We start from the raw sequence: 24,725 nt of genomic DNA on the forward strand, positions 1-24,725 counted from the left end.
GCTCATTTTCTTTACTTCCCACGCTTGTCTATAGCTGTCATATCTTTCTTTTTCCCGATCTGTTTGATGGATGCACAGTGGCAGATTCTGCAAGGACTTGCCTAGGGATAGCCTAATGTGGCTCACCCAGCTTCATTTAGAGGATAATGACAAGGCAGAGGGTTTGGAAGTGCTGCTGTGCATCTATTTTCATTGTCACTCACTGTTTAAACTGTAGTCTTGGGCTGACATGTCATCACATGAAGCTGATATACCCCAAAGAGCAGTATGAAACTAACGATGTACCTCTCTATCAAAGATACTACATAAAACAACACAAACACAAAGCTTACTGATACGTATACATATATGAACAAATATGTATGCACCAGTCAAGTTTGAACAAAAGTCAGTCTCCAACTCTTTTCTAATTATTACTGCTTGTAAGCAAGGCAGCAAGAGTTTGTTAAAAATGATGCGTGCCAGTAAACTGTTAAATTATGCATGGTGCACATGTACTGAAATATGCCTGCATGGACATTGCATTGAAAATGACTCATGATTCAGGCTTCTAGATTTGTCTGAGAATATGGCACAAAAGTAACTGGAGTAAACTACTGGCGGACAAACGCATTGCGCCATAGACTTTCATCTGTGTCAAGCGTGGGGAATTTACAGCCTTGCTCGGGCGAGACCGTAAGATCCTGCCCTAGGCGGACCCTTGCCCACTCTAATTCCAGGCAAGTTGGTAGAGTTCAGGCCAAGAGCTTTACTGGATCAAATTTCTTCAAGTCCGTGAGAATTGTAAAGACTTTTATCTAGTCCCTCCTTGTCATCTTGTCAAGAGCATAAAGTTCCTGCATAGTCTATAGTCAATGAAACCGTAAAATCCCGCCCGAAGTCGATGACCTTTCCATTGTCTGCTCCTCGCCTGCTCCAATTCCCGTGATGAGCAGAGCGGTAAAATTCCAGCCTAACGTTTTTTTAGTAATTTGATCCTCCAAAGTTCAATCAGGTTAAACCATGTAGCCCTTTTTTGAACAGCATGGAATAACTCAGTATCTATGCTGCTATATGGAACACTGAACTCCAAAAATGATCTCAACTTCAAAAAATGATTTTTCCGTTTACAATTTAGCACCAGTAGATATGCATCCAACAAGTGGATCCTTCATTAAGATAATAATCAGCTTATGTTTGCCACACACACAGGCTGGGATTCTCCCAAAAAAATTCTAAATGCCAAATTTGAGTAAAAACTGGAATAGCTCGAGTCGATTTCCTAGTGGGATTTTCAGAATGAGTCTCCGACACTCTGAGCACTGCAGAGTCCCCCACGTGGATTCACTCTGAAAATAAGGGGCTGGGGCTTATATCTGCTATAGAGGCTGGCAGCATAGTGTTGAGCAGGCCACTGTGCATGCACCAATCTGTCAGCACTGAGATCAACGTACGCGCATTGGCGCCGCACTGTCAGCCTCCCAATCACTGGCCAGTCCTGTGACCTCGCACTGCTGCCCCTCTGACCCTGCAACCCCCTGATCGCTGGCCTCCCAGACATCTCCGGTCCAGCCCCGATATCCCCCTCCAGCTTGGCCAGCCCTGATGTCCCCATCTCACCACCCCACCCCCCACCCCCAGCCCCAATCTTCCTGAACATCCCCCACCCCAGTGCTGCCAGGCTGGCAATGCGCACGGTCCACCCCCTTTACCCCCAACATCCTGGAGGCATCCACAGCCTCACTTCACTCCGGCGGAGTCAGGCTGCTAGCTCCATGTTAGTGGGGAGCTGTTGTAAATCCTTTGGAGTGAAGCACTCCTGGTGGGAGGGGGGGGAGCACAGCTAGCAGCCTAGAAACTTCAGTCCTGGGCCCGCTAATCGGAATTTAAGTATTGTAATCAGCTCTGCGCCAATTTCCAGCATGGAGCTTATGGCTCAAAAAATCTTAACTCTGGAAATGCGAAGGTCATGGCACCCAGTAGGGAGCTTGCTAAACAACCTCCACTGATGTTACCCCCACTATTTTCCATTACTCTGATGTGCAAGATATCCAAAGTGAAATATGTCGATATGAAGTGGGCACCCAGAGTTGTTAAGTGGCAGCAATGTAAAGCCAAATTTACTTCAGTAATTTTACAAGGACTTTGCTTTCTCACTGGCATTCAGATTTTTCATACAGCTATTATATTTATTTTTCACCCTATATGTCATTACTCATTCTTGATGCTGCCAAATCTGCTCAGTACTTTCAGCATTTTCTTTTTTATTTTCGATTTCTGACATTCACAGTATTTTGCTATTCTACTGAGCTAATACATGTTCTTGGGCCACTCTACAGTGATGCCAACCAATTCTGCAGATTCTAATACACCCAATCAGTAATTGCAGATGGCCAGCAGAGAGGTAAATTTTGAGCTTTGCTACCTGCTGTCAGGTAACCTGTGGATATAATAGAACATCAAGCTGACACATAACCTCAGTGTCAGCAATGGTTAGCTGTGGCTTGAAATTTGATTCTTCCTCCTTGCAGGTCTGTTGCAATGTTGACCTGTATAGATGCCATTGTCAGGTGGTGCAGAAGACTATTGCTCTCAAAGGTACTCTTTCATCTTTCTTGTAGATTTCATTAAAGAACTTCAACAGGAGGTCCAAACATTAATCACTATCCAACTGTCAGGCATCTATTGCACAGAATACTTTATTTCTTACTTTATTTCTGTCAGGAAGTGACAATGCCAAGCCCATACTGTTCTGTTTGGAAGTGAGGTAACGCACATCCACACATACATCTTATTCTTTCACTGGTCGTGTGGTCCCAGCACAGAGCACATTGGAGGGTAATCATACCATGACAATTTACTCTTGCTTTTGAGCATTTTGCATAACTGTCAGTAGGATTTTAGTTTTGAGTCCAATTTTTTTCTTATTTTCCTGCCTTCACCTTCAGCAACCAACCTCAAGTGGTGAAGGTGGAGCCAATTTTTCCCAGCCTTGACAAAATTTTCATTGATGGAGGTGTACATTTAAACATGTAACTCATAACACAACCATCACGGTTTCAGTCTGTTCCAATCATGAAGCACTAGTGAATCCCCAGTAAAAATGTCCACTACTCGCAAGTAATTAATACACAATTAACAAAATGCTCCTTATATTCATCCAAATCTGAAGTTATAGCTTGTTAATGAGCTACTTTGGGAATTGTGTTGAAAACAACGCACTTATATCTGAGTATGCCTAAAAGTCTGCCAGTAACAATTCAGGGCTAAACTTCACTCAGCATGGAAAATCTAAGCTAATGTGTCATGTCATACTCCTTTTATAAAGCCATTACTGTCAGACTTAAATCTCATTTCAGAAAGCCAACTCACTCATTTCGTTCACAGAATATCTGCTGTCATTTGTTGTCCAGGTGTTGTTCCATCAGAAATTCAATAAATGTTTAAAGAATATTTCCCTCCAATTAGGTTTGTTTTCAGAGTTTTAAATATTTTACAAAAAAATCAGTTTGTTTACATTATAAAGTAGAAAGGCTTGCCTTCCCCAACAGTGGTGATAATTATGTGCATAATAGTTTAATTTATGAGCGCACATACACACACACATACACACACGTCCTTGAGGCATAGATTTAAAATGCTGTGGCTGATACAGTCAGATTGTGGCAGTATGGTGGCACAGTGGTTAGCACTGCTGCCCCTCAGCGTCAGGGACCCAAGTTCGATTCCCAGCTTGGGTCACTGTCTGCGAAGTCTGCACATTCTTCCTGTGTCTGCATGGGTATTCTCCGTGTGCTCCGGTTTCCTCCCACAGTCTGAACCATGTGCTGGTTAGGTGCATTGGCCATGCTAAATTCTCCCTCAGTGTACCCAAACAGGTGCTGGAGTGTGGCGGCTAGGGGATTTTCACAGTAATTTCATTGCAGTGTTAATGTGACAAATAAATATGGAGAAGATGTTGCAACCATTATGAGGTCTCTGTTGGCTGGTAGGTTGGCGATAGAGTTGGTTTCTTGAACTGGACGACACCCAAATGAGAGAAAGCATTCTAAGTGGTTTCCTCTGTTCATAGCTTTCCTAACACCACCCATCTCATTTTCAATCTCTCCCTAGTGGCTGGGCAGCTTTGCCTTGAAATACTTCATCTATTGTGAAGTTCCAAGAGGTTTTGGGTGTATCTGTCTGTGGCTCCCATTGTTTCAATGTCCAGTACTTTGCATTTTTAATATCTCATCCTTGGACAGTTACGAGTTTTGATAGATGTCTGGAGTTTAGGAAATATCTCCCTTTTAACACTCTCCTGATGGTGATTTGTTTCTTTCTCACCTTCACCTTGGGATGTGCGTTGCATTTTTAAGCAGTTTTCTCAGCCTCAATTCAAATTGCAAACTTACCACTCAATCAAAAGTTGAAAAATCATATTTCCAAAACTGAAAAGGCCTTGTAAAAACAGCATATGGTAAAATTGCAGAAACAAAATAAAGTTGCTGAGTTACATTAACTATAGGTAACATTCAATCCATCTGATTTCCTGGACTGGCTTTGATCACCTGAGCGAGATGGAGGGCAACATGCAGAATATTTATTTCTCTTGATGGGCATTGTTGATTTTCTTTTTGTTTTGCTTGTTCCAGTGGATCACCTGGTTATGGTGGGGAGAAGGGGAAGTGTTTCATTATGATGCTCAGGTTATCTTGAGTGTGGGGCAGGTTTGATAGACAGCTGGTCACTTCCTGTCCTTCAATTTTACATGAATGTATGTTCACAACTGAATAAATGCTTGAAAGGTATGGGACAGGACTGATAGATATGGCAGTTTATAATGTGTCCTCACATATTAGGCTAAATTTACTAGTCTTTTATTCCCAATAGGAGCTTCAATCAAAGCGTTTTTGATCATAACTGGAGATACAATTACAGAAGAATGTAGAATCCCTGCATATCTTATGCATGGGCAGCATGGGGGCACAGTGGTTAGCACTGCTGCCTTACAGTGCCAGGGGTTCAATTTCTGGCTTGGGTCACTGTCTATGTGAAGTTTCATGTTCTCCCTGTGTCTGTGTAAGTTTTCTCTGGGTGTTCTGGGTTCTTCCCACAGTCCAAAATGTGTGTGGATTAGATCAACTGGCCATGCTAAATTGCCTCTTAGTATTAGGGGGACTAGCTAGGGAAAATGCATGGGATAATGAGGATTGGCTCTGGGTGGGATTGTGGTCGGTGCAGACTCGATGGGCCGAATGGCCTCCTTTTGCACTGTAGGATTTTATGATTATGGTGCAATCTGTTGACCCAAGTTCCATGTCTATTGCGTGAATGCACTGTGTAAGGACTCAAGCTGTCCCACCCCACCCCTCCCTACCCCACACCCACCCCTCCCCCACCCAATATTCCCAGCACCATAATAACATTATCAATTAAGGCAAGGGGCTTTAGAATTCAAGTTAACTGTAAAGATTGCATTGTACAATATTTAGAACTTGCACATTTTTGTTTCTGTTGATGTTGCTCAATAATACACACAAGTGTTTGACTAGAAGCTGTGTTGTCATTCAGTAATGCCTTGGTGAGTTGCCAATTTATAAGCATAGCACACTGAATTATATCACAACTCATTAAGTATTTTGTTTTGAAGTGAAGATGTGTTGCATAATTACAACAATGTAATCCAATCCAGAGAACCAGGAACCGTTCATAATACTTTCCACAATCCAGGTGAAGTGTCTTTAAGAAAAGATAGCTCAAGAAAGCTCAATCCATCAAACCCTTTTGTACACAAGCATCAGTGAAACAATTCATTTAACTTCTTTCAGCTCTCAATTTTCATTCCTTGGTGCTCGTGGCCACCTGTCTTGTACTGTATAGAACTCAACTATATATACGCAAGATATCAAAATTCACATGAAAACCAAAACAGTGTTTCAATATAATGAATGAGTATCAATCTATGTGCATTGTGCAGCAAAAGTCTGCAAAAGTGTTCCAAATGTAGAAGTTTCAATTATGAATTTCAGTCTGTGATTAAGCAGGAAGGAAATCACTACTCAGTGAGTTTTTTTCAACAACTTCATTTTTGCTTCATTGGGTGTTGCCATCACTGACAAAGTCCGCACTTGCTGTTTGTCCATAATTAAAATTGAATCATAGAAACATTACAGTGCAGAAGGACTGACCAAGTCTGCACCGACAACAATCTCACCTAGGCCCAATCGCCGTAACCCCACATATTTACCCAGCTAATCCCTCTAACCTTTGCATCCTGAGACATTAAAGGGCAATTTAGCATGGCCAATCAACCTAACTGGCATATCTTTAGAGCGTGGGAGGAAACCAGAGCACCCAGAGGAAACCCACGCAGACACGAGGAGAATATGAAAACTCTGCATAGACAATGACCCAAGCTGGGAATCGAACCCAGGTCCATGGAGCTACGAGGTAGCAATATTAGTCGCTATGCCACCATGCCGTCCAATTGTCCTCGAGAAATTGATGTTGAGTTTCTTTCTTGAATAGCTAAGGTTTGTGTAATATAGATATCGCCTTGGTGATGTTAGATAGAAGGTCCTACGATTTGGACCCAGTAATGATAAGGAGACATTGATTTATTTCCAAGTCACTTGGCGAAGAACTTGCAAGCAATGGTATTCACGTATGCCTGCCACTTTTGTCCTTCTTGGTGGTAGATGTTCTGAGCTTGGAAGATGCTATTGAAGAAAACGTGACAAGTTCCTGCAGTGTATCTTGCTGAAAATAAACTGTGCAGCCACAGTGTACAGACAGTGGAAAGATGCAGATCAAATGAATTGCATTGTTTTGGATAGTGTTCAGCTTCTTGGAGCTGCATTAATCCAGGAAAGAGAACAGCATTTCATCACACTGATGGCTTGTGCCTTATGGATAGTGGAGAATCCTTGATGAGACAGGAGCTTAGTCAGGAGTTGCAAAATACCTAGCCTGTAACCAGTTCTTGTATCCATGCTATTTATTTAACTGGTGCAACTAAATCGCTAATAAATGGTGACCCCAGAATGTGATCATCGGGGAATCAATGATGATACTGTCATAGAGAGGTGATCTGACTCTCTCTTATTGGAGCTGGTGGTTGTCTGGCAGTTACCAGACTTGAAGAAAATTAGCCAGTTCTCTCTCATTTCTGCTAACAGTTTTGCACTGCTCAAAATACTCACTGAATTACACACTCCTGCTATTTTGATTTTAGTCCTTAAAAGCATATCCAGCTTTATATTCAAAAAGTGAAAATATAACTTGCACAATTGGCATCATTTTGCATTGTGAAATATATTTGGTATTTTTGCTGCAATTAGGTTGCAAGCAACAACTCACATTTCAAATCCCATAAAACATAAAATATTAGTTTTCATCACCTTTCAAAACTTGTTTTGAAATTAAAATTTTGCTCACTTAAAAGTCGGTATCCATATGTTCATTTACATATCTAACGGCAGCCTGAAAATGTCACAGTATAATGAAGCATACAAAGCAGACTTCAGCAGACAGGATTAACATTGCAGTGGAAACTGCTGTACCTGCCAGCTATTGTTAATTGCTACAACAGTGGACAAAAATGACTTTTGTGCAATACCATCTTTCCACAAGGTTTTTAAACTGGGATTTGCCTGAAGTAAACGTAGATTGTCAAGTTGCCTTAAAAATAATTAGCTCCTGACATCCAAGTTATAAGAGAATGGGTTGCTTGATGGATGGTTGTTGTGTAATGAGTCCTCAACTAATTGACCACCAAGCACAGCTACAGTCAATTAAGATTATTATCAATCATGGTAAATTAATCAGTTATAGAAACATGATTAAAACTGCTAGGTGATTATTTATTCAAACAAATATTGTTCATCTTACTTCCAATAGTTCCTTGAAACTTCAGTGCCAGGGAGTGCATTTTGTTATAAAGTTGGTACTAGCTAAACTTTCAAAAATGTTTAGATGGAGTTTAGAAGAATGAGAGGGGATCTGATCGAGATATATAAAATTTTAAAAGAGAGTGATAAAGTAAATCAAGACCAAATGTTTCCTCAAATGGGGAAATCTAGAACAAGATGTCACAGGTTTAGGTTGAGAGACAGTAGGTTTAAAACTGAGATGTGGAGGAAGTACTTCTTGCAGAGAGTGGTGGATTTGTGGAACTTGCTGTCCCATAATGCAGTGGAGTTTGAATCGTTGAATGTTTTCAAGAGATTAATCGACATGTATCTAATTTGAAAAAAAGGAAAGAGGGATATGGGGAACAGGTTGGGAGGTGGATTTGAGACAAGGGAGAAATTAGTCATCACCTGATTGAATGGCAGAGCAGGCTCAAGGGCTGAATTTGCCTACTTCTGCTCTTAGTTGCTGTGTTTCTATGACTGGGGCATGGAGGTAGAGAAAGGAATGTTCCAATGTACACTGTATGGAAGTAAATAACCAATCTTCATCATCTTTGCAGTGTATCTTTTGTGAAGAGACAATTGGAAGAGTTCTCTTGGGATCCATAATATAGCTTGCGTGTCTGGGCATAAATGAGTTGAAGTTGATCGAGATAATTGAGTCAATCTCTGCACGTAGTTAAAAGCAAATTACTGGAATCTGAAACCAAAATAGAAAACGCTGGAAAATCTCAGCAGGTCTGGCAGCATTTATAAGGACAGAAAATAGCTGACATTTCCAGTTTAGATGACCCTTTGTCAATGTTTTGACTTTGGATTTGAAACGTCAGCTCTTTTCTCTCCTTACAGCTGCTGTCAGACCTGCTGAGATTTTCCAGCATTTTCTCTTTTGGTCTCTGCGTATAATTTCCTGGCACTCATCTTTCATGAAATACCAGGAGCACAATGATTGCATTGTTAGACATTTATGAGGCAGGAGGCATGAGGGACACTAGTTAAGAAAGAAAGAGTACCAAAGAACAACAAGGAGCAAAGAGACTCACAGGCTGGAATTTTATCTCCATGCCTGCCACGGGAATTAGAACTGGTGAGGGCAGAGTATGGAAAGGTTCATTGATCTCAGGCGGGATATGCAATTGATCTTGGGTAGGATTTGCAAGCCCCTAAAATCTTGCCTACAGTATCAGTTCCAAACAGACAGCTCAGATGCTTCAGCACAGCTGCTCATTGTGCTGAAGTTGTTGATCTAATTGCAAGCTTGTGTACAGGTTTCAAAATCCCTTTACATGCAACCCACAGTGGGGCATGCTCACCATGTTGGCACATTGTGGGACTCAGCCATTCATGTCTAAACTTCCAGAGTGACCTCCATGCTCTTAATTCCATTCTTATTAATTTTAAGTTAAGCCTAAATCAGGGTTAATGTGCACATATGTGAATGCATGGCGTTTCTATGCTACAACAACGGATGAATGAACACCGCTCAACAATCACCAGGCAAGAGTGTTCTCTTCCCGTTTGGGAACACTTCAACAGTCACGGGCATTCAACCTCTGATCTTTGGGTAACCATTCTCCAAAGTGGCCTTCACGACACACAATCACACAGAGTTGCTGAGCAGAGACTGATAGCCAAGTTCTGCATACATGAAGATAGCCTCAACTGGGATCTTGGGTCCATGTCACACTATCTGTAACCCCCATGACTTGCCTGAGCTTGCAAAATCTCACTAACTGTCCTGGCTGGAGACAATACATCCCTCTTTAACCTGCGCTTAATCCTATCTCCTATCTTAATCCTATCTGTATCTTTAAGAATTGATTACCTGTAAAGACTCGCATTCCAACCATTATTTTGTAAATTGAGTTTGTGTCTTTATATGCCCTTTTTGTGAACAGAACTCCCACTTACCTGATGAAGGAGCAGCACCCAGAAAGCTAGTAGCTTGTGCTACCAAATAAACCTGTTGGACTTTAACCTGGTAGTGTGAGACTTCTTACTGTGAGTGACAGGGCACAGAGAGTAGTGATAAATGGTTGTTTTTCAGTTTGGAGGAAGTTTTGTAGTGGAGTTTCCCAGGGGCCAGTGTTGGGATCCATGTTCTTCCTAATATATGTTAATGACCTAGACTGTGGTTTGCAGGGCATGATTTCAAAACTGACAGATGACACAAAGATTGGAAACATTGTCATCTGTGCTGAGGACAGTCTTGAACTTCAGAAGGACACAGACACGTTGGTAGATTGGGCAGACAAGTGACAGATGAAGTTCAATGTAGGGAAGTGTGAAGTGATTCATTTTAGCAGGAGGAACATGGAGTGACAATGTAAAGTAAAGGGAGAAGCTCTAAAGGAGGTGCAGGGACAGAGGGACTTTGGTGTACCTGTACAGAAGACACTGAAGATGGCAGGCCATGTTGAGAGAGCAGTTAATAAAGTAGTTTAGACATTCTTCATGGAGCAATGAGTATAAGAGTAAGCAACTTGCTGAATTTGGGTGAGACATTACTTAGGGCTCATTTGGTGTACTGCATCCAGGTCTGGGCATCCTTGAGGAAGGATGGGAAAGCATTGGAGTGTAGAGAGGGCAGCCACAAGCATGATTCTAGGAATAAAGAACCACAACTACAAAGATAAACTGGAGAAATTGGGGATCCTTTCCTTGAAGAAAAGCAAGTTAAGAAACTTAATGGAGTGTTCAAGATCCTTAGCAGTAATGGCAGGGTAAAGACTGATAAATAGCTCCAATTCAAGGAAACGTCAAGAACAAGAGGGTCCAGATTCAAAATAATTGGCAAGAAGAGTACAAATGATATGAGGAAAAATATTTCTTCCAGAGCGTGGCTGGAGTCTGGAACAAACCTCCTGAGATGTTGATGGAGACATGGTGGATCGAGATATTCAAAAGGGAATTGGATTGCTATCTGTAAAGAAAGAACGTGCAAGGTTGAGGATAGGGCTTGGTGGTGGCACTAGGAAGAGTGCTCTTTCAGAGAGCCAGTGCAGACTCAGGGGGCCAAATGGCCTCCTATTGCACTGTAAACTTTCTGTGAAGTTTTTGTTTAAAAATCCTTCTTTTCCTGCTGTATTCCCATCCTCCTAACAGTCCAATGACCTACAATATTCACCACACAATAGAGAGCACAAAAAAGTAAAAAAAAACTCAGTTGCAAGAGCTTAATAAAATGCATAACAGCAAAAGAATTTGGAGCATAATTTCACCAGGAGTGAGTAAAGTGTAAGTGTTGAATATCTCATGAATACAAAAGTAAAGCACTAGAAATCTGATATAAAAAGAGAAACTTGGAAATAGTTAGCAGGTCTGGCAGCATATGTGGAGCGAGAGGGAAACAGAATTAATACCTCAGGCTGGTCCTGAAGAAAGATCATGTTTTTCTCTCTCCATATGACATCTGTCAGTATGCCAGTCTTGTTGGGTATTTCCAGCATTTATGGTTTTACCTTATATTTGAAATATTAATTCACATGTTTGTATACATTTTGAGTTTCTTTTTATTCACTTCAGCTGCTCAACAGCAGCAGTATTTTAAAAAGTTTATTTGGTGCTTGACTTATAAGTTAGTTTGAAGTGGGATTTGCTTAATTGATTATAAAAAGCTGTGATCAGCAGTTCTCTGTCTTTTTGTTTTCCCTGTCGTAGCTGAGCCATTATGTAAGTTAATACAGCATAGTTTGAGCTGACTCTGCAGAGCTCAATCCAAGAGATGGATGAAGTGAAAAAGGACAGAAGAGTCTGGAGTTTAGCCTCAGAGGTAATTCAGCCTTGAGATGTTGTTGGAGGGCTGCGAGTACAATAGGAGGAAGAGTTAGGAGTTTGAGTCTTATGAGAGATTAAGTTCATACTAACAGTGCCTACATTTTTTGAAGTTAAATATGAAGGGACGCAATGCAAAAAACAATTGTGATGATGGTACATGAGCCATCTTGGATTTGTCAGTATATTTTTTCTATTAGTTCATGGGATGTGGGCATTGTTGGCTAGATCAGCATTTATTGCTCATTGCTAAATGCCCTTGCAAAGGTGGTGGTGTGCTAGCTTCTTGAGCTGCCACAATCCTTGTTTTATAAGAACATGCACAGTGCTGTTTGAAAGGAAGTTCCAGGATTTTGACCCAGCCACAGTGAAGGAACATTGATGTCATTCTGAGTCAGGATGATGTGTGATTTGGCGGGAACTTGCAGATGGTGATGTGCCCTTGAATCTATTGTCCATGCCTTTCTCAGTGGTTGAGGTCATGGATTTGGAAGATGCTGTTAAAGGAGCCTTGGTGAGTTGCTGCAGTGCATCTTGTAGATGGTACACACTGTGGTCATTGTGCATTGATAATGGAGGGAGTGAATGTTGAAGGTGGTAAATAGAATGCCAATCAAGCATTCTGCTCTTTCCTGAATAGTGTCAAGCTTCTATTATTGGGCCTGCTCGGAACCAGGCATGTGTAGAGTATTCCTGACTTGTGCCTTGTACATGGTGGACAGTCTTTGGGGTGTGAGGAGATGAGCTACTCACTGCAGAATTCGCAGCCTCTGGCCTGCTCTTGTAGCCACAGTATTTCACTGGTTCACTTCAGTTTTTGGTCACTGGTAATCCCTAGGATATTGGTAGTGGGGGAGTTCAGCGATGATAATATAACTGAATGTCAGGGGGTGTTGGTTAGATTCTCTCCTGTTGGAGATGGTCATGGCTTGGCACTTTTGTGACATGACTGTTGCTTGCAACTTATCAACCCAAGCTTGAGTATTGTCTAGGTCTTGCTGCATTTGGACATGGACTGCTTCTGTACCTGAGGAGTTGTGAACACTGCTGAATGTTGTGCAATCGTCTGCAAATAAAAGATTGTTGTAGAGGATCTGTTAATACACTAACAGAATTAAACACCAGCACCTGCTGTCTGAGAGAGCAGTGATTATGATTTGAAATTGTGGAACATAATGTCTATCCCACAATAAATACTGAATGAAAAGAGTACCGTACTGTTAGCAGGATCACGAAAGAAAGGGTAAGATATTCTCCATCTGTAAATGGGGACTAACATCCTTCCCAAGGTATGCAATTACATGTGAATTGGAGAGACAATCAATTATACAGTTCTGTGCAACAAGGATGGAGCAGCACCATTTTTGACCTAGAAAAGGTTACATTTTTAAAATGAGAAACAATTAATTCCTCATTTATATATATTTCAATTTAATCACATTCAGTTTCCTCCAGGAATGGTAATTAACTGCAATAAAATAAAACGTCTGCAAAGAATGGTAGATTTTTTTTCTCCTTTATACTTTCACTCCAGACTAAATGCAACTAAATCAGCAGTATTGTTTTTGTCAACGGAGCCACTCTGAAGAAATCAGCAGTTTCAGTGATGAAAAGGTAAATTTTGGTAGGTCTGCTGCTTAATATTCAGAGAAAAGGATTAAAAGCAAACAATATATAGCCACTGAAACAAAATGCATTCTCATCATTTTGGATGAATATGCAATGGAATGGTTGAGAAATGAAATTCTTTTTCTTCAGCATATCTCACATTTCATCAGGGGATTGATTTGACATTTCTGGACTTCTGCAGTTAATGAGATAACTTACATGAAGTACAAATTGTGCCTCTGATAACTATGGTTTCAAGTAGTGGGGCAATGTTGTTACTGTATAAATAAATTAATGGCTGTAGGGTTTGGGGGATTATCAATGGTGCTGTTTAATAGGATTACTCAGAAGATCACAGTCTTCTAGAATGAATAACACAGTGTCTGCCTGTTAAATCACTTGGTTAAATGTTTCGTTGTTAGACAGAACAAATAGATTTAGCCCTGGGCACTTCAGCACACAGCTTTCTTTAGTGCTAGTGTTATTTATGCAAAGTCAGGGAGTGGGCTAATTAGTGGAAAGTTTGTCAGCCTCCTTTCACCTGGGACTGCTCATTTGATGGTAGCATCACAACTTCTTGTGTAAGCATACAGTTCAATTATTAGCACTGACTAGGGCTAACAAATAAAACAAAACATGCTTGACACTGACAGCAAAAATGCTTCATTCTATTTGTAAATCAATGGTGTAAATATTAAGACAGAGTGGCAAGTAAAATCGATACTTTCCCAAGCAAAGGCAACATGGCCACCAGAGTGGAGCAAAGATAGTGAGTTTACATGTTGAATAACTGTGGAAATCCCACTAATGATTCTAGGCCTGACCAACTGGAAACTATTCATCTGCTAGGACAAAGGGTCCTGTAACCTTCCTTTTGAGTCATAATGGATAGAACATTTAACCATCTCTGGAACCCAGATAGCAGATACTCACCCTTTATCAAAGGCACTGTGAAGATGTGGAGCCATTTGACATGGAACCCTCTAGCTTGTGTAACCAGTAAAACTACTTTATGGAATTGAGAAGTTCAGTCTGACATTTTATCGCTTGCGAGCAGCAACACAGAAAGGGGGCTCTTCCCAGACTGAACCTTGGCCCCTTCCACTCTGAGCAGAATCACAGCAGGATCATTAGCAGGCAGAAGGATGGGAATCTGATGGGAGGCCCAAAAAGAGATTTCACTCCGGTGGGATTGGGATCTACTGATGCTCCTTTACCTAGTGAATCAGGAATCCATTTGGCAACTGGCACAAAAAATGTTTTCATCCCATCAATGGGATTCAGATTAAATCCCAGCTGGAATATATCTCCCCACCTCCACCACTGGCCATCCCCCACTATATCTGATACTCTCTCCAGTTCATCAGCTGGAAAACACGCTAATCCAGAACATCTGGGATAACACGGCATGCAGCAGAGGTCAGAACTGACCTAAAGATAGCCTGGGTTGTCTCCAGAATTCAGGATGGAGGTAGCCAGTGAGTCAAGACCATGAAACACCACAGCAGTGAGTGGAGGGAGTATTGATCAAGTGGATCTTTCAGTTGCAGTGTCATTGAGTAAGCCCATCTTCCTGCCTCAACAATGTTAGGTGAGTGATGTTGGACGCCTTTTAAATATGGCACCAGATATGGCAGCAGATGTATGTCATCTGCTGTCATATCACAGCACTGGGACTGTGCAAAAGCCCTGGACGCATAATTAATTACACCTGGTGATGGAATATATGGTGTGGATTTGCATTGCCCTCCACAGCAGGAAACAATCCACATCCCCATACCCATCACAGGATGTAGTCCTAGTTGGGAGGATTCCAACCATTGTTTCTATTGGAAGTTTTGTACCATTGCCTAAGAGATCGATTCATCTCTATTTGCCTGTCTCACCGTGGAAGTCAACTCAACCACAAAAGAGAATTATATAGCATTAATGTTTAGCCTGCGACCTCCATGAAGGGATATCGGTTTGGACTCTGGACACACATGCAATAAGAATTCTTTCCTCTGTGTATTTTGCCCTGTAAAGCTTTCTTTCTCTATTCCTCTGTGAGTGCACAGAGGGCAATGTAGCAACCTCCTCCCATGTTCTGAGTGTGAGCAAGTACCTGAACCATCTGAGTTCATCCTATTTCAGGTTTGCTGTGGGGTTATTGATAGAAAACTGAGGGATTGGAAAACAGGCAACAAAAGCAGAAGCAAATCAAAACACCTTTCTGGCAAGAGGGGAATTAAATTAGCCTCCTCACCCCAAAATCTAGATTAATATGTTCAAATGCCCCTTTAAAGAGCCAGAATTGTAGGCTACAGACCGCAATGAATGGGACATATAGGATGGGATTCTTTGAAAAAGTGTTGAATTCACATAAAAACTGATGTAAATCACGTTGGTTTTTTGTTTAAAAAAAGAATCTTCCACACTGTGCACTGCAGAGTGCATTAGTGTGAATCGCATTATAATGCTGGGGACGGGGCTTATCCCTGTGGAAGCAGCCAGTGGCATAGCGCTGAAAGGGCCACTGCGCATGTGCCAGTCTGTCAACGCCACAATTGGCGCATGTGCAGTGCCCCCTGTCTGCTGGCCTCCCAATTGCTGGCCAGCTTGATCACTGGCCAGTCCTGTAATCCCTGCATCATCTGCACTCTCACCACCTCCCTCCCATCCCGCACCCCTCAATGACCCGATCGCTGGCCTCCCAAACATGCCTGGGCCCAGACCCGACCAATTCCCCCCCACCCCCACCCCTCCCCGCCACCACTTCCTGGTCCACCTCGATCTCCCATCCCCCGCTGCACTGGCAGTCCTGGCTGCCGTCCTGCCCCCTCCCCCAACAGCCCTGACCCACCCAGAAGATAGCCACCCCGCCCTCCCCCACTCTGATGGCCAGCCTCGATTGCTGGCCTCCCACTCTCCACCACCAATCTTGAGTGGCAGTGGAACCCCACACCCCCATCGAATGTACTATCAGAGGTCCTGGCCCCCATTTGTCCTACCCCCTTGGCACCATCCTATATCTTGTGGGCAGTACCAAGATGTCCCCTGGAGATCGGCATTTTGCCCTGTGGGCAGTGCCAGGATACCCAGGTTGGCACTGCCAAGGTCAATGCTGAGGGGGCACCTCTCCCCCACCGCCAACCCACTGAGGGCTTCAATTGCCCCCCTCTTCACTCCAGTATGGTCGGCTGTCAGCTCCACACAAGTGGGGAATTATAGTAAGCCCTGCTGGAATGAAGTACTCTTGTCGGGGGAGGGAGGGAAGAGTACAGTGAGCCTGGAGATTTCAATTCTAGCCTGTTAATGCTATCTGAAATACATTGAGATGAGTATTTGAATAATTTATTCAGCTCTCTGCCAGAAATCGGTGCGGAGCTGATGCCGCCAGAAATCCGGTGCTGGGAGATGAACAGAGACTCGAGCATCCAGTGAGAAACCCATAAAACAGCCCCTCTCGAGTCTCCCAACCTGCTGCACTATAAAAGCAGCACAGCAGGATGGGAGAATCACCTCCATAAAATCAAATCTCCAGAGGAACAGACAACGGGTGGTATTTTTTGGTCTTGCTCATCTCAAAACTGTGAAATCCTGCCTGAAATCAACAGGCCTTCCCATGCTTTGCCTCTCGCCAGCTCCAATTCCTGTGGCAGGCAGGCTGATAAAATTCCAGCCAATGTTTCTCTTTCACAGATTCTGTCAGACCCGCTAAACTTTTCCAGCATTTTCTGTTTCCATTCAGACCAGATCTATATATTTCTTTACATGAACCACCTACCCTGGTACTACCCTCCTGCATGTTTCCATACAGTTTAATATTCCTATTTTCCAAGCAATTATTCCCTTTAAAAAATAGAGTTTGCTTCAAGAATAATTCACATTCTGACAACCCATTGTGTATAAAGCCCTTGATGTAACTGCCTGCAGCAGGCGACGGTGCAGAGGGACCTCGGGGTGCTTGTGCATGAGTCGCAAAAACCCAGCTTGCAGGTGCAGCAGGTGGTCAGGAAGGCGAATGGGATGCTGGCCTTCATAGCGAGGGGGATTGAATATAAAAGTAGGGAGGTCTTGCTGCAGCTGTATAGGGCATTGGTGAGGCCGCAGCTGGAGTACTGTGTGCAGTTTTGGGCGCCGCACCTGCGCAAGGATATTTTGGCCCTGGAGGGAGTGCAGAGGAGGTTTACTAGGCTGATACCGGAGTTGAGGGGGTTGAGCTATGAGGAGAGGCTGAATAAACTGGGCTTGTACTCGTTAGAGTTTAGAAGAATGAGGGGAGATCTCATTGAGACGTATAAGATGATGAATGGGATGGATAGGATAGAGGTGGAGAGACTCTTCCCGCTCAAAAAAGACAGTAGGACTAGGGGGCACAGCCTCAAGATAAAGGGGAGGCGGTTTAGAACGGAGTTGAGGAGGAACTTCTTCACTCAAAGGGTGGTGAATCTCTGGAATTCTCTGCCCGTTGAAGTGGTGGAGGCTGCCTCGCTAAATATTTTTAAGAAGCGGGTTGATGGGTTCTTGATAAGAGAGGGGATTAAGGGTTATGGGGAGAGGGCGGGAAAGTGGAACTGAGCCACGACAGATCAGCCATGATCTTATTGAATGGCGGGGCAGGCTCGAAGGGCTAGATGGCCTACTCCTGCTCCTATTTCTTATCTTATGTTCTTATGTAACACATGAACAGAGGCTTTGCTTAAAAATCCACAATACTTACATTCAAATTCTGTCATGGCACTTTTGGAAATTCAAATACAGATTTTAAAAGTTTGAAGATAATGAGTTTTCATGGTGTTCTGCTGAAATTAACCATGACATCTTCAAAAAAATTTCAGTGGCTATTTCACATGACATCTCGGCAGATTAATGGGCTGATTGCTTGCTGGATGGGCAAGTCATTGGAGAGCAGATAGATGCCAAGTCAGTAGAAGATTGCCTGTCCAGTGTGTGCGATTTAAGGCATGTCGGACATAGGAAGGAGGTAGTGGGCAGTTGGTGATCATTGACGATTTTAGGGAGTGGAAGATCACATGGGATTTGGGAATCAAAGATCATGGGGGAGCTGGGTACCACCTTGTGGAGTTGGGACGTTGGATATCATGGGGGAGTTAGGAGTCGGAGATCACTTTGGAAGGGGGAGCATGGGTTGGAGGCTGGTGAATGAACATCACAGAATCCAATAACGGTCTGAAAACATATGATAATAGAAGTCAGGAGCAATATTTGGAGCAGCTGAAGGATTACTTCTGTTACTGTTTCATCACCCCTCCAGCACCATTATAAATGTGTATTTACATCACGACCCTGGCTCTTCTCATCTCCTTTGGCCTGCCGGGATCTCCAATCCTCCATAGACTAAAACTAATAACGCAGATAACATGGAGGCACACAGCCTCTTTAAAATAATTTACTAGCCTAAGTACAAGAGGACTTTTTGCCTGCCTTGAACAACCTCCATTGAAACTATTGTATCAACTGGATGGATTGAAGGTGGATTGAGGTTGGGTTTCAGAACTTCAAAATTTTAATTCCGTTACACATCCTTAAAGGTTAAAATTCCACCAGACCATTCCCTGCCCAAGTAACAGAAAAAAGACAATAAAGCTGTTGGATTTTCATCAATGCTCAATCAGTTCACCTATCATCCTTATCTTATGTGACATATATGTGATTGCAGTCTAACACTGACATGCCTCTTAATTGTATTCTGGAGTGACTATGAAGGCCACCAACTGAAATACAAGTTTATTTTGCAAAGACACAAGTTTGATAATGTCATGCCCCTTTGCTAATAGAATGCAGAGCAACCCTACCTATTTTTTACTGTTTTGGCATTTTATATTGCTGCCGACTTCTATTATCATATGTTGGATTAACACATTAGGCAGGATCTTCCTTATCATCAGGAGATGCCGAAGACAATTATACTATTAATTAATGATCAACTGAGTATGACTGAAATTAATTAAAAATGTACACTATTCTTAATTATCCCCTTTCAAAATCTTTCACTCCTGGTTACTTCACATTAATACAAGTTACTTTCTTGGCATCTTTAATTGGTAAAAATGAAGTATGCAAGAAGCTATTGGGCAGGATTTTGCCTTTTGGATCTGGGCCACTAAATCAGGTCAAATAGGGCTTGTGAGCCTACATTGGAAATGAATATTCACCTGAGTTCGGCCAGAGAGTCAGCTCATCATCCAATTAAAGATGTTGTGCCAACTCTCAAAGCTGTAAAGCTAAGAGGAAGCCCTCCAGCTAGGGAGCAGATGGAGCTTGCACCTTGATTAAGAGAGAGTGCGGGGGCTTCTTCATTTTGAGGCACCCTCTCTGCACATTTTAAAACTTTAATATTAAAAAATGGCTTCAGCAGCAGGGACAAAATTGCGGAGGGAACATCCCTCCACAGAGTGGCATATGACTGTAGCTCAGACCAAGCTGGTGCGGAAGGCTTGCCTGCAGTGTTGACTATAAGACATTGTAACAGCCGATCATTTTGTTGTACTGCTTCTTTGTTGATCTCACTGTTTGGGAGGGACATATAAAATTAATTCAATAATGGCAACTGAGCATGTCTTAATTTTATTCAGTACAATACATAATAGAAAGATGATGACGGAACTGGGACGGAATTTTGCTTTACATTTCATTTGAGAAATTAGGAACTGAAGAGCATTGTGACATGTTTTTGCACCTCCTAAAGTTGATCTTGAAAATGTTTGGGTGACTTGAAATATTCCTCCGTGCGCACATTGTATTCAGGTATACAGTGAAGTCGGTACTTCATAATTGATAAAAAAATGACACTGAAAACATACTTAGTCCTAATGCAGGGGGCTCGTATAATTATGAACAGAGGTTTCACTTTTGGCTGAAAGCAAACAGAAGACCAGGATAAAATGATGAGACCAGACACTTTTCATGTAATTTTTAACAAGTATTGCCCACAAGACCCAAGTACAATGGACTATTTTGAAATTAATAAGATTCTGGATTCATATTATAGCACGACTAAGGATTAAATTGCATTGAGAGTTCCATTCTGGGAAAGGAAGCATTTGCCAAGTGAGACTGTCGCAGATTACATTCTTGAATTAAAGAAACTCCCTTGTCACTGTGGGCATGGCATGAACTTAGAAATCAAGCTGAGAGACACGTTAGAATAGAACCGATAGAACAGTAAAATCCAGGCTAAACTTTTGAATATAGGCAATAAGCTGATGGGGAAGGAGATCTGTGATGAGGCCACAGCCATGGAAGTGGCAAAAAGGGAAAGTTAGAAATTGCAAGGATGTTTTTTTTCCTGAGCCATTAGGAGAACTGCACTGGATTTCAGTGAGATTCGGGCACAGCAATCAAACTCACAGCCTCAGAGCCAGATACATAGACGCTCCTATTGCCTTTGTAGCCATCAACTATTTAATTACCCCCATTTCCAGTCATTGCTGTGCCTTTGTGAGAACTTATGGTCACATGCAAGTGTGGAAGAAATAGTAATGCTCCACATCATGGTAAAGCTCCAGCTCACAGCCTTGCATTGGTTCAATATCATGAGAGATATAAAACTAGTTCATGAGTCTGGAAATCCTCAAATGTGCATATTATAGATGGGGAAACATAAGGAAGTTGATGTTGATGGCAGGATGATCAATATTTTTACGAAGTCACAAAGCAAGTTAAACAGAACATGGAAAATGAGAGTAATAGGACTGAAGACAGAATTGCATTGTCCACAGTAGAAACAAAAGCTGGAGATTCACATTGCTGCAGCTGGATAATGTAATTGGAAGAAAACATGATGTAAGTAATATTTAATTGCCTTATGCAAGGCAATAAATATGCACGTCATATTTCATTGCCTTATGCAAAACTGGTGTAAAACTTAATGATTATTCTAGTGTTAGATGAAGTTAGTGCTAGAGTGGAATATGATGATGCATCCTATTACTTGCCATTAGTAGTTGTAGAAGGGAACAAAAGTCTCCCTGATGGAAATGAATTGGCTGATGAAGATAAGGTGAACCCAGGCTGCATTATTTACAGTAGGGACCACTAAGAGTGCATCTATCATTGAGCAATTGCTATGAGAGCACAAAGTAGTCTTTGAAAAAAAGTGGACTAGATGATAGATTTTATTGTGTAAATTACTCGTTTTTGGTTATGATTACAGTAAAAATAAATAAGTAACCTGACCTGTCACATTGAAGTATTGTTGATGTTACTTTGTTTAAATAGTATTTCACATTTTAATGTATAAATTTTTAAAGTGAGGAGGGAGCGTAACATATCCTAGCAGCTAGGCATTTTGTTCTATTGCCTCTCTGCTGCCCTCTCTGTTTGGGGAGGTTTAAATAAAGATGTCCAAAAATGGCCAGTTTTCGTTAGATGTGCTTAATGCAATACGCAACAGTGTGTCTCCTCAAGGTGAATGACCGAGTCACTGACACTTCCTGGGGCCCATCACCAATTGAAAAACTCCACTCAGCTGTTGATTAAAGACATTAATGGGCCATTAGCTTACACTAACAATAGCTTTCACTATCTGCCCCTTGTGAGCGGATGACACTTTGGCCATTGATTGAACTGTCTGGAAAATGGCCTGGGATTGTTGTTTGGTGCCAACCTACCTCACTGTTTGGTAGCAAAAATCCTGTCCATTGTTTCTATTATGATGCACTTTCATAGGCTTCATTGGAAACTCAAAAGGTGTTTTTTTTTAATAAGAAAAACTACACAGAGGCCGATAGCCCAAACAGTTGCCCTAGTCACCTTCATGTCTTCTGTCAAGAGAGGACTCTGTCCCCTAGGGTGATTACCCACTCTCAGCCCCAATTAGTCTCCCAAGTCAGGTAACCCCCTTAAAAGGGACAATCACCACAAATCACTACAGTTTCTCAGTGTAGATGGCAAGCATTTTGAAACCAAATACGTATTTTGTTTGGCAAATTGCATGTTATCACAAAGTAAAGCTATTTAAATCTAAGTGAGAAATGTGCAATAAGTAAAGATTTTGAACAGTTTACTAAATGGTACTTTTCATTGAAGCACACCAACTCAAGAGAGTCCCAGATTTGATCCCTCATCTCTGCTGAAATAGTTGATCTCAAGCAGAGTAGGATTTGAAACACTATTCTGCATGAGGTAGGGAGAAGGTTGATCAGAGTCTCCAATCTGTCATTGAGATCTAATGTTTCATGCTGGAAAGTTTGCATACGTGGACATCAGACAAGGTCAGACACAGCATCAATATCCCCCTAAGATAAATTGGTTCATGCAGTCATTGTCTACATTTGCACATTAAATATTGCACTTTGCTGAAATATCAAAGAGCAGGTGCATTCACAAAACTGCATCCCAATACGGTGAGAATTTTAGGATTAAATGAGATAATTGGAAGATTGTATGCGTGGGTAGGGAAGGAGAGATGGTCGGAAATAATTTTAAATGAGAAAACAGCTACATCATTAGCTCGACCATTCAGACTTTGGAGTGACATCCAACATTAGTAATTTCTGACAAACAATTTTTTACTGGAATATTTATGAAACTCATCCTCTTATTTAAACATTTGTTTGGAAGCAGTATTGTTGCATGGAACATGTCTTACCAAGTCTTTTCCAGGTTAATAAACAATCTTTGTGTACAATTAATAAAATGAGAACATGATGGAATTTTCCACAAAAATATCATCCATAGATTAAAACAAATCAAAAATGCAACTAAAAAAGGAATGGAGCATTCTAATCATTGGTGGTGGAGCAGTACAATTTTCCCCAAAATTTAGCAGTAGCAATTAAGTATATTTCCCATCTCATTCCAATTTGTTGCCTTCATTCTTATAGAGTGGAAGCTGATGTAACAAGGTTGTGTCACTCACAAAATTGACTATAATGGCAACTGATACCTTATAAAGCATTTTATAATAAAGTACTATTGTGCCACTCACACATTAAACGGATTTTCCATTCCCTCAGCAGTAATGTGATTAGATTCCCACTCGGGTACTTCATTTAAATGTATTTAAATAAAATAACATGAAAAGGGCTTCCCCACCATATGCTCCCTCCATGTAAGGTATTCCCCCTTCACCAACATGACGTCGCATCGGTAAGGTTTACAACAAGTCTTTAAAAATGGGAAGTAGTCGAGAGAGATCCACCAGGCAGGCAAAAGATAAGTCTAGCCCCCAGGAGAGTCCTACTGGAGAAAAGAGAAGAGGAGGGGTTTAAGAAGAGAATTTTGTAGTTTAGGACCCAGATGGCTGAAAGCATGGCAGACAATGGTGGTGCAAAATTAGATCAAAGAGATCAAAATTGGAGGCATTCAAAGTTTTCAAATGATTGTAGGGCTAGACGAGGTTACAGTGTTAGAGAGGAATGAGACCATTAATGAATTTGAATTTGGAGAACTTATGCCAAGTTTTTCTTCCCTTCTTTTTCCGCAAATCAAACTCTGAGTATACATTGACCGGGTGGGGGTTAATTTCCTTCATTGTTTATGACAAAAAAGGACAGCTGCCAAACCTAGTAAATCAGCAGAGGAGAACTGCAGAGAGATGAGGAAAGTGGAGGGGAACATTGAATATGAAGATGAAAACTATTACTTGGACTTTGTGGAGCCAGTGAGAACCAGTATAGGTAAGTGAACAAAGGAGCACTGGATGAGCAGGACTTAGTTTGGTTTAGGATTATGGCAGTTTTGGATCTGTTAGTACTTATCAAAGTCAGCTCAGCTTAGGATCAAGTAAGGCCACAAGCTTGCAAACAGTCTTGTTCAGCCTGAGGCAATGACCAGAGTTGTGTTATGAAATTGAGAAATAGATTACTATAAGGAGCCAAAGATCTTGGCTCACTGTTCCTGGTACTCAGTTGGAAGAAATTGAGGTTCATCCAGGACTGGATCTTTGACAAACCCTCTGCAATACAAATATCCTGAAGATGTTCAGCAACATGTGGTGAGGTGGAGCAGGTTGGGTACATGTGGAATTGGATACCATATCTTCAGATGAAATCACTGTAAAACAATATGAAAGGTAGTAGGGATTGTATGAATAGATTCTGGAGGATTACAGAGATAACTGCACAAGGGCAGTAAGAGAAACCAGTGCTGGAGATATCTTGGTTAGGATAGAAACTTTGCGTGGATGCAAGCAAGGGCATTCCCACTCAACTGGGTAAGGGATATGAGACAACACATTTCTAGTCCTTACCATGTGCTTGATGCCTCTGAATTTGTTACAAAATGAGCACTAAAAAAGGTTCCTAACTTGCATGGGTCTTTCTCTGTAGTTTGATTACTCTATCATTGGGTTGATAGAGATTACAGAACACCTACGTTGCTGATGGCAATAACGAGAGAGGGAGATTATCTTGAGGATTGCCTTTCTTAGTAGCACCTGGCTAGGTTCAACAAAATTCTGCAGTAAGGCGATAAACAAAATTGCTTCATCAGTACTCATTATTATTCCTCCTCCATTGTCAC

The 24,725-nt window shown here is 41.7% G+C and overlaps 1 protein-coding gene across 2 annotated transcripts in view; it reads right to left on the minus strand.

Annotated features, from left to right (window-relative positions):
• Window positions 1-24,725, minus strand: part of lsamp (limbic system associated membrane protein) — a 771,666-nt gene that overhangs the window by 446,551 nt on the left and 300,390 nt on the right. The window lies entirely within an intron of this gene.

Source organism: Carcharhinus amblyrhynchos, chromosome 15 (assembly GCF_965287045.1).
Source record: "Carcharhinus amblyrhynchos chromosome 15, sCarAmb.v2.hapA, whole genome shotgun sequence".
Lineage (NCBI taxonomy): Eukaryota > Metazoa > Chordata > Chondrichthyes > Carcharhiniformes > Carcharhinidae > Carcharhinus > Carcharhinus amblyrhynchos.